Genomic DNA, 9609 nt, shown 5'->3' on the forward strand with positions numbered 1-9609 from the left:
CCCCACCCCCGCCTCCGGCCATACGAGGTTGAACCCAGAGCTTTGGGCATGCTTGGCAAGCACTGACCATTGGGCTACGTCCCCAGCCCTTTTATTTTTATATATATATATACACACACACACACACATACATATATACATATATACACACACACATACATATATATATATGTATGTATATGTATATATATATACATATATATATTGTATATATATTTAGTTGTAGGTGGACACAATACCTTTATTTTATTTATTGTTATGTGGCGCTGAGGATTGAATACAGGGCCTCGCACGTGCTGGGTGAGCGCTCTACCGCTGAGCCACAACCCCAGTCCCAGCCCTTTTACTTTTATATTTTATTTTATTTATTTATTTATTTTTTTTGCTTTAAAGTGTATTTATTTATTTATTTATTTTTTTGAATTCTATTATTTTGTGAGATCAAATGGCACTTTTATTTATATTATTATTATTATTATTTTTTATATTTTATTTTGACAACTTACTAAGTTGTCAAGATTGATCTTGAGCTTGTAATACTTCTGCCTCAGTCTCCCAATTAGGTGGAATTATAGGAACGTGCCACCACACCTGGCAACAAAATAGTTTTATTTCTTCTGTTGTTGAGAGGTTCCCCCACCCCCACCTAGGTTTCTTACCTTGAGTCTTTTCAAATTAAATATGCTGAAGCAAAACTGCATATTGATGTTATTTGACAAAAGTTAATTTATAGAAAATATTTTCTGTCATAGCATCAGGTTCTTTGTGGTTACATAGCTGTGATTTTTTTTTTTTTTTGTTACTATTTTGTTGGTGAGTGACATTCTTACAAAATTTGAAATAAAGTCTAAATCAGATGGCTAAATCTTGGTGATTACTTCTGTTTGGGTCAGGGGATTACTGGTCAGCCACAACAAGGTGAGTAAGCCCTGATTTGGGAGAATATGGAGGTAGGTGGGTAATTAGATGACAACAAGGATACAAAGGTTTTACTAGTGTACTTATGACTACCTTCCCTTTCTTTTGCATGTGCACATATGGTCTTCCCTCATGTCGTTTATTCTTGTTTGGGGGTTTGTTATCATCTTTCAAATACTGCAGTTTTTATTATGGAAATTTTCAAACATAAACAAAAGAGAATGTTATAAGAAAGATACCCCCTGTTCAATATTCTCATCTGACTTAACAAAAATGAACATTTTGCTATTTTGGTTTTGTCTGTTTATCTAGTCCCCATTTTTTGTTATCACTGAATTTTATTTATTTATTGCATTACTGAGGTATATCCCCAACCTTTTATATTTATTTATTTTTTTGCATTTGAGACAGGGTTTTACTGAATGGCCCAGGCTAGTCTTGGATTTGTGATTCTGGTATTATGGGGTGCACAACTGAACCAGGTTTTACTGAAATATTTGTTTAGTTTTGGGTACTAGGGATTGAACTCGGGAGTGCTCAACCACTGAGCCACATATCCAGCTCTATTTATTTATTTTTTTAATATTTATTTTTTAGTTGTAGATGGGCATAATATCTTTATTTCATTTTTATGTGGTGCTGAGGTTTGAACCCAGTGCCTCACATGTGCTAGGCGAGCACTCTACCACTGAACCACAACCCTAGCCCCTTATTTTTTATTTTGAGACTGGGTCTCACTAAGTTGCTTAGGGCTTTCTAAGTTCCTGAGACTGGCTTTGAATTTGCAATCCTCCTGCCTCAGCCTTCCTAGTTGCTGGGAAGTGTGCCACCACGGTGTGCCACCATGCCCAGCCCATTGAAATGTTAAAGCACCCCAGATAGCCTATCTTTTCATACTTAAATACTTTGATATGTATCTTTAAGAGATAAAGGTTTGTTTGTTTTTAAAGGAATCATAATTCCATTGTTATATTTAGTGCCATTGACAATTATTTCTTAATATTTCTGTTTGCTTATCTGATGATAATCTGTTATCATCAGAGCTGCAATTTCTCTTAATTTGCGATAGGCCCTTTATACCAGGTATTGCCTGTATGCATTCATGTGGTTGTCCTTTAACATGTTTTTCTTTCCTTCATACTTTTTGCAAAATAGTAGTTCTATCAAATCCCCCAATTTATTGTTTACCTATTGCCTTCTTCTTAGCAGGCACATATCAAATTATTTATTTATTTATTACTGATGTCAGAATTGATTGATGGGTTCTAACAGAGTTAACCTGATATATACATTACAGAGTTCCTCAAGTAACTTTCGTCTGTGGGTTTTAGCTTCTATAGATGATTGTTGCTAATATCCATTATTCCATAAGAGTCACAAAGTAGTATTTTTTTCTAATTTCATTATTTATATTCTTTCTGCATTTATTATCAGCTGAAATTCTTCTGTAAAGAAGTACTGTTACCAACTATTTGTCCAGAAATACCATTCTTACACAAAAGGTAGGAAGCATACTGGATTTTTTGTCAGTTTTCAGATGATGAGGTGGTGTCTTGTTGATGTCTAACCTCTAAAAAGGATCAAAATGAACTTATTATGAATTTGTGTCTATATTTTTGCTGTTTAGATATATTGCATTCATGTTTGTTCTTATTGCTCAACTGCCTCATCTTTGACCAGTGAAGGATGTTCAGATTGGCTTCTGTGTCCTTTTTCACAATTCTAGTAAACTTTTGATAACTTCATTGATCCCAACTTACCTGTGTTTTTCTACCTCAGTCCTAGAATCAAACATTTTCTTATGAGACTTGGATTCCTTTAGTAGAAAAGGTATTTAGAGACTACAATGTAGACACTAGTAATGTTTTTTTTTTGTTTTTTTGAGAGAGAGAGAGATTTTTTTTAATATTTATTTTTTAGTTTTTGGCGGACACAACATCTGTGTTTGTATGTGGTGCTGAGGATCGAACCCGGGCCGCACGCGTGCCAGGCGAGCGCACTACCGCTTGAGCCACATCCCCAGCCCCAACTAGTAATGCTTTTCTTTGCTACTTGGTTGTGTGCTTCTAGGCCATTTTGCTCAACAGAGTTAGGATATGTGTATTTTTTTTTTTTTAAGAAAAACTTGGAGTTCATAGTAATTTTTTCCAATGCATGTTTAAGTATGTGGTTTTTATTTTTAAAAATTCTGTATCTTTTATACTGAAAATCTTAGTTCTTAATGACATTAATGGAATAATTTATATGATTTATTTAATAATACCAATATTATAACAGTTAAAAGTACCAAATAGAGCTTAAGATGTCTTTTTTTTTTTTTTTTTGCCTCTAGGGTATGTTCCTACACAAGTGATATGTATCAAAAACAGTTTTTTGGGGCTGGAGCTATAGTTCAGTGGCATTAGGTTCTGTCCTTAGCACCGCATAAAAATAAAAAAAACAAAGGCATCTACAACAATAAAAACAACAACAAAAATTAAAAAAGTTTTGTGGGCTGTGGTTGTAGAGCACTTATGTAGCATGTGTGAGGCACTAGGTACGATCCTTAGCATCACATACAAATTAATAAAATAAAGGTATTATGTCCATCTACAACTAAAAACAATTTTTTTTCAAAAAAACAGTTTTATTTTACCTTTTCTTTTTTATTTTACCTTAACTTTTTTATTTTACCTTAACTTTTCTTTTATAAATGTGGTCATGCAACTTGATACAGTTTTTTTTTTTTTTTTTTTTTTTTTTAGTAACTTGGTATTGACACAAGATTGGGCTACCATTGAACTACAACCCCAGCTTTTTGTATTTTAGTTTTTTTTCCTATTTTGAGACAGAGTCTTATTAAGTTGCTCAGGCTGTCCTAGAACTTGTGCTCTCTCTGCCTCAGCCTCCTAAGTAGCTGGGATTACAGGGGAGAGCCACCCACCATGCCAGGCCTTATGGTATTTACTCCCTAAAACTGCATGTTTTTTGTTTGTTTGTTAGAGGGCCACCCTCAGGCTATTGGAACATGCTTTTCTGGCCACAAGAGGAGCTGAAAGTGCCTGAGAATTTACCTCCCCTCTGGAAGGCTTTACCTAATGACTGTAGTAAGAGAATGTAAACATCCATAGGTGATAATTCCTCTTCTCTTGCTATAGTCATTAGGTAAAGCCTGCTCCTCCATGCTCCTCTCCAGGGAATCCCTGCCTGTGGAATGGAGCTAAAGTCATTCTCTATAAGACTTGGCCTGATATCACACTCTTGCATGGCCTCCCGTTTCTGCCTGTGTCAATTCCCCACTAATCTACTCTTTTTCTAGACAGCACATCCTAATAAATAATTGTCAAAACATTCTGATCTCAGGGTTTGCTTTAGAGGCCCAGCCTAAGTCACAGCCTGTCTACCCTTCACAACCACCCCCATGAACCAGGCAGAATCACCCTGTTTCACAGAGGTGGAAACCGTGGCTTTGAGTGGACCTGCCCCAAATCACATAAGTTAACAGCTGTCTTGACTTTCAAACTAGTCTTCTCATTACTGTATCAGATTACTTCAAAGATACAGCTTATCTTACTGGGTTTTCCACTTCTTAGTGGGTTTTCCACTCCTTGACTTAGGAGATCTTGGTGTTCCTATTATTTCATCTTACTGGACTGGTCAAGCCTGGGTTTTTACCAGAACAGAGATGGTATAACATAATGGATTAAAAACAACCCCCAAATAATTTGAAACTTGTCCCATTGAAGGCTGAGGTGTATCTACCCTCCTATTGAGTCTGAGCTGGTCCAAGACAGTTGTGACAAATAGATTATGGAAAATGTGACCTGGAACTAGCTTTTTAAGGACTGGCAGTTTCTGCCCTAATCGTTGAGAACTCTGAGCATCCAAAGTGTCTCAGTACCCTGACACTGCCGGGCGGTCAGGAGGCCTAACGCAGGCACCGGAGAGGTCAGGTGGAAATGAAGGTGTCTAGCCAGCCACTAGACTTTTGAGTTATCCTGCTGAGGCTTTGGACATCATGGAATAGGGGTGAGTCATCCCTGCTATGCCTATTCTGAATTCTTGACCTGCCTAATCCATCGTAATTTTTTAAGTGTTGTTTTTATGCCATTGAGTTTTGGAGTGGGTTTGTTATGAATCAGCAGATGGCTGCAAACACTCAGACACATTGATTGGTGAGAAAGCACCTGGATCAGCACACAGCAACGAGTCTACTAATGCTTGCTATCCCCCACACTGCCAGTCCGCCTGCTCCCCAAACTTCCTCACCCCCATCTTGGCATTGGAAACAGATTAACTCTTTTAAAGCATCATCGAGTCACATTCAACTTCTAATTTCACACTTGACCCAAGGCAGGGTTAACTGCCATTTGTTAACTGGTAAACTGAAAGGCTTGGGAACCAATTTCCTTCCAGCACTTTCAAACGTCAGTCTGTTTTTTTGTTTTGTTTTGTTTGTTTTTTTTACTGTCTAGTTACCCTATAAATTATTCTTAGCTGCTCTGTAGCTCTAACACTTTGGGGCACAATGAGATGACATGTTCCTATTTGTAAGAAAGGCACTACTCAAGCATTTAGTTCTCTCAACTTTACCACTCTGTCACCTTGGGCAAGATACAACCCCTCTGAGCTTCATTGTCTTGCTTCTGAAATGAGATGGTAGACTTATGAAGCATTTTATGGCCTCCATTTGGAGAATGATTTGTTCTGAGGGTTGGGTTTCTGTGGAACTCTGTCCATGCTGATATTATAAATTATATCCCATGTATTATGCACATATTTTATTGATATTACTTAGCACTGGTACCATGGGCAGAAAGTGCTATCTAGGTTATGGGCTTAGGAGTCATGTAGAGTCTGGATTCACCATTTACTGACGGTGTGACCTTGGACAAAGTGTTTACCTCTCAAATTTACAAAATGGAGATTTTGTAGCTGTCTTGTACTGTGGTACTGAAGATCAAGGTACATGCTGAAGAAAAGCAATTAATAGACTACTAATAAGTCTTTAATAACTGATATTCTTGTCCTGAAAGTTTTTCCTTTATAAACAAAATGCATAATATTATTTTCTCCTACTTACATTTTAATTGGTCTGAAGCAAAAATAATGCTTCTAAAAACAGCTTAAAGATGTTATCAATTATAGCATCCAGAGAAAAAGGGCACACTCATTTTTTTTTCCCTGTGATTTCACACAAAAATGAACACTTTCCATGTCTTGGGCAAGAGCATGCAGCACACAGTCACCTTTCCCTGCTAAATCCCAGCCTGCCTGAAAGAGACAAATACATTCATGCAGACCCAGCAGGTCTCCTCCAGCTTTAGTCAGAGGTCATCTTATCCGCCCTTAAAAAGCTTTTGAAAAGGGATGTGAAAAAGAGAAGGAAGTCTCAGCCATTCCTACAGTCTGCACAATGAGTCAGAGCAGTGTGAAGCTGCTTTCATCTCAGGAACCCTGCATGGGTCAGTCAGCAAAATAGTGGTCCTGCATCGTCACCAGGAAAGCTGAGGGGTCTATGGCTCAGGGCTGGCTCTGAGGATGCTGACCAGCCGGAATGGCCTTGGTACCCAAGTCCTACTTTGCCTTTAAAACTGCACAAGTGCAATGCCTCTGAGCTCTTCTTAGTTCACTGTTCAGGGACATCTGCCCCAACTTCCCTAGGGGTGGAGGTGGGAGTAGGATATCAGGGTCCAAGTCTTCCTGATCTCTGATTCCCATGTCTCAGCACAATACCAAGATGGCACTCAATATAGAGTGAATGAGTGAATGATTAAGTGAATACTAGGTTTTGTTTATTCCACGACTTACATTGACCTTCACCTCTGACATTCAGCACTTCTTGAATTTGGGCTGAAGAGGAGGGAGAAAATATAATTTATGGAACCTCTCACATTTACATACTGTACATGTGGGTCAATTCTTTCCTCTATCAACTCTTTCATGTTGAAAAAGGGAAGTTCAGAAAAATTAGCAGTTCTTTCAATCTCTCCTAGATAATGGGTGGTAGTTTTGGGATTCAAAATCTTAATTTTCTGATTCAAAAGTTCATGGTCTTTCTGCTATACTATGACATTTCTCGGAATTAGAGGGTGGTGCTGGTTAGTACAGAAGAAAAAAAAAATATGGGTGAGGTGTCTGACCCTTAGTTAAACAGTCTATCTGTTGAATGGTATCCAAACTACTTTAGAAAGATAGGGCCTCTATTCCTGTCAAAGATATTCTGGAATAAGGACAACTAGTCACTCCACAAAACTTGCCTGAGCAGTCTCTTTATTCCTGGAACCATCTAAGAGAGATAAGACAAACCTCAGGTTGGCTGTCAAGGAACTTCTGACCTCTCCTTGAAGGGAATTATTAAAACTGAACCTGAATTTTATAGATATAAAAAATATTTGCAGTATCAGAAAATCAGTAAACATACACACAAAAAAATGGATTTCATTTTAGACTTTTAATTCATATCAAAGNTAGAAATTATTCTTTCTCCACAAAAACACATTTTGGACATGATTCCAGAGATCTTCATTACTTTTTTTTACACAATGTTTATTTTATATATTTATTATTAAATGTGTGTGTGTGTGTGTGTGTATATATATATATATGTGATATGTAGTTGTTGATGGACGTTTATTTTATTTATTTGTATGTAGTGCTGAGAACCAAATGCAGTACCTCATGCATGCTAGGCAAGCACGTTACCATTGAGCCACAACCCCAGCCCCTATTTATTTATTTTTTATTTGCTGCTTAGGCTTGAACCCAGGGCCTCACAAGTGTTGGGTGAGCACTGTACTGCTGAGCCACGGCCCCTCTTCATTATTTCTTGAAGCTGCCTACTACTTCATTGGATGGATTTACAAGGTTATTTAGCCAGTTTTTTGATGAAAATTTACGCTTTTCCAGTCTTTTATTAGCATATGGATAACTTTATTTTCCTGTATGAAATGGTTAAAGTTTGTATATTCAGTGTACTGTAATTCATAATATCCTGTATTAACATTGGTTTTGCCTTATAAGTGTTTCAGGTCTTTCTTTCTCCCAAAGGCATGAGATAGCAGTTGTCCTACTTGTCCTTGTGTTAGTTGACTTTGAAAATCTAGGTTCTTGCACATGCTAGGCAAGTGCTCCACCACTGAGCTACATCTACCCAATCCCTTTCTGTTTTATTTTGAAGCAGGGCATATAGTATAATGAGGGATTTTTGATTCTTTTGCCTTCCAGTAGCTGAGATTACAGGTATATGCCACTGTACCTGGCTAACTTGAAACATTTTTATGTTCTTAACGTTAATTGCAATTTTAAAAGATTAGGGCTGGGATTGTAACTCAGTGGTAGAGCGCTTGCCTTGCACGTGTGAAGCACTGGGTTCGACCCTCAGCACCACATAAATAAATAAAATAAAGGTATTGTTTCCATCTACAGCTAAAAGAAAAATAAAAAAAAAAAGATTAAACTCTTCACAGAAATCAGAAAATAAATGCTGGCCTTCTTTTTTTTTTTTTTTTCCGGACAAAATTTAAGAGCCCTCATAAAGCCAGAAATATTGATTCCTCAATGTACCCCAAAACAGTGTTCATTTCAATCCCTTACAAAGATTGTTCTATAGACTTTGCTTCTTCCTATATGTTTGTCTTATGGCTCAGTGGTAAGGTGGTGTAGAAACACACATTAGTGGGTAAATGGAAACAGGAAACAAAGGGCAAAGCTTAGGCACATAGATACAGGGAGGGGTGGGGAACACCATTTTCATTTTCCTTTGTCTTAAAAAAAAAGGGGGGGGGGCAGGGGTATGATTGTTTGGAAGGGTAGAAAACAAACCCAGAACCGTATGTAAGCTCCAGAGGTGGGTAATGGGAACAGTCCCCAAAGAAGTAAGGAGGGGTAAAGTTCAGGGCAATGCTTGCAGCATCAAGTTCTTAGGAGTTTCTGTTGTCCCAGCTCATAGTCCTCCTTCTTGGCTCATACCTTTCCTGAGGGAGTCTGTGATGAGCCATTAATGTAGCCCTGTTGAGCTCAGAGTACTTGATGTCACAGATGATGGATCCCAGTCCTCAGACTTGAGGATTCCTCTAGTGTTGGCCTGGTTAAAGTTTTCAAACTGGCTTTTGAATGGGTCCTTCTGGTTAGAGAAGACATTGCCCTTCAGAGTAGTCTTATGCTGTCAGTGTTCAGCCTGAACCCAAAGTCTTAAGTCACTCATCTGCTTTTCCTTGGGATCAGGTGTTACTGACTCCCGGCATAAATGTGGCTCTCTCTTGGGCTGGTTGCTTGTTACACATCTGAGGATCTGAAGTTGGGAGGCACTGTTTAGGGGGCTGGGTAGGCCTTGGTTCTGGATCACAAGGGCTCTGGGGGTTACATGTCAGGGCAAACAGCCCATTTCTTCTTGAGGGTGATGTAGGGCAGCAGGAAGTGATGATGCTCAGAAGCTGCAGCACCATATTCTTCTGGCCACACTTTACTTGCCTGCCTCTTTAGGCTCTCCATGCTGGGGCTCAGGAATACAGTGCTTTCTAGAATCCCTGCTCAATAGGTGCGATCCCCAGTGTACTCTGCAAGAAACTTAATTTCCGAAGTCTCTTCTAAGCACAAATTCCAAAGCCAATGCTGGCCATTTTTATTGCAGTTAAACTTTTGTTTTTCAAGATAACTGAATTTCACTGCTCTTTGGTGTGTGTGTGTGTGTGTGTGTGTGTGTGTTAAGGA

At 38.3% G+C, this 9609-nt stretch overlaps 1 protein-coding gene and 1 pseudogene across 3 annotated transcripts in view; one reads left to right on the forward strand and one right to left on the reverse strand.

Moving 5' to 3' along the window:
* Nucleotides 1–2339: 2339 nt before the first annotated feature.
* Nucleotides 2340–9609, forward strand: part of Setd2 (SET domain containing 2, histone lysine methyltransferase) — a 106507-nt gene continuing 99237 nt past the window's right edge. The window contains exon 1 of one of the 3 annotated variants that reach the window (XR_007344350.1): nucleotides 2340–2420. The gene's annotated coding sequence lies outside the window, so the exon portion shown is untranslated. Of the gene's footprint in view, nucleotides 2421–7681; nucleotides 7765–9609 lie in introns of those variants that run through there. The other 2 variants (XM_048795195.1, XM_048795196.1) reach the window with 2 other exon arrangements.
* On the reverse strand, nucleotides 8455–9344 carry LOC125613808 (annotated as a pseudogene).

Source organism: Marmota marmota, unplaced genomic scaffold (genome assembly GCF_001458135.2).
Source record: "Marmota marmota marmota unplaced genomic scaffold, marMar, whole genome shotgun sequence".
Taxonomy (NCBI): Eukaryota; Metazoa; Chordata; class Mammalia; order Rodentia; family Sciuridae; genus Marmota; species Marmota marmota.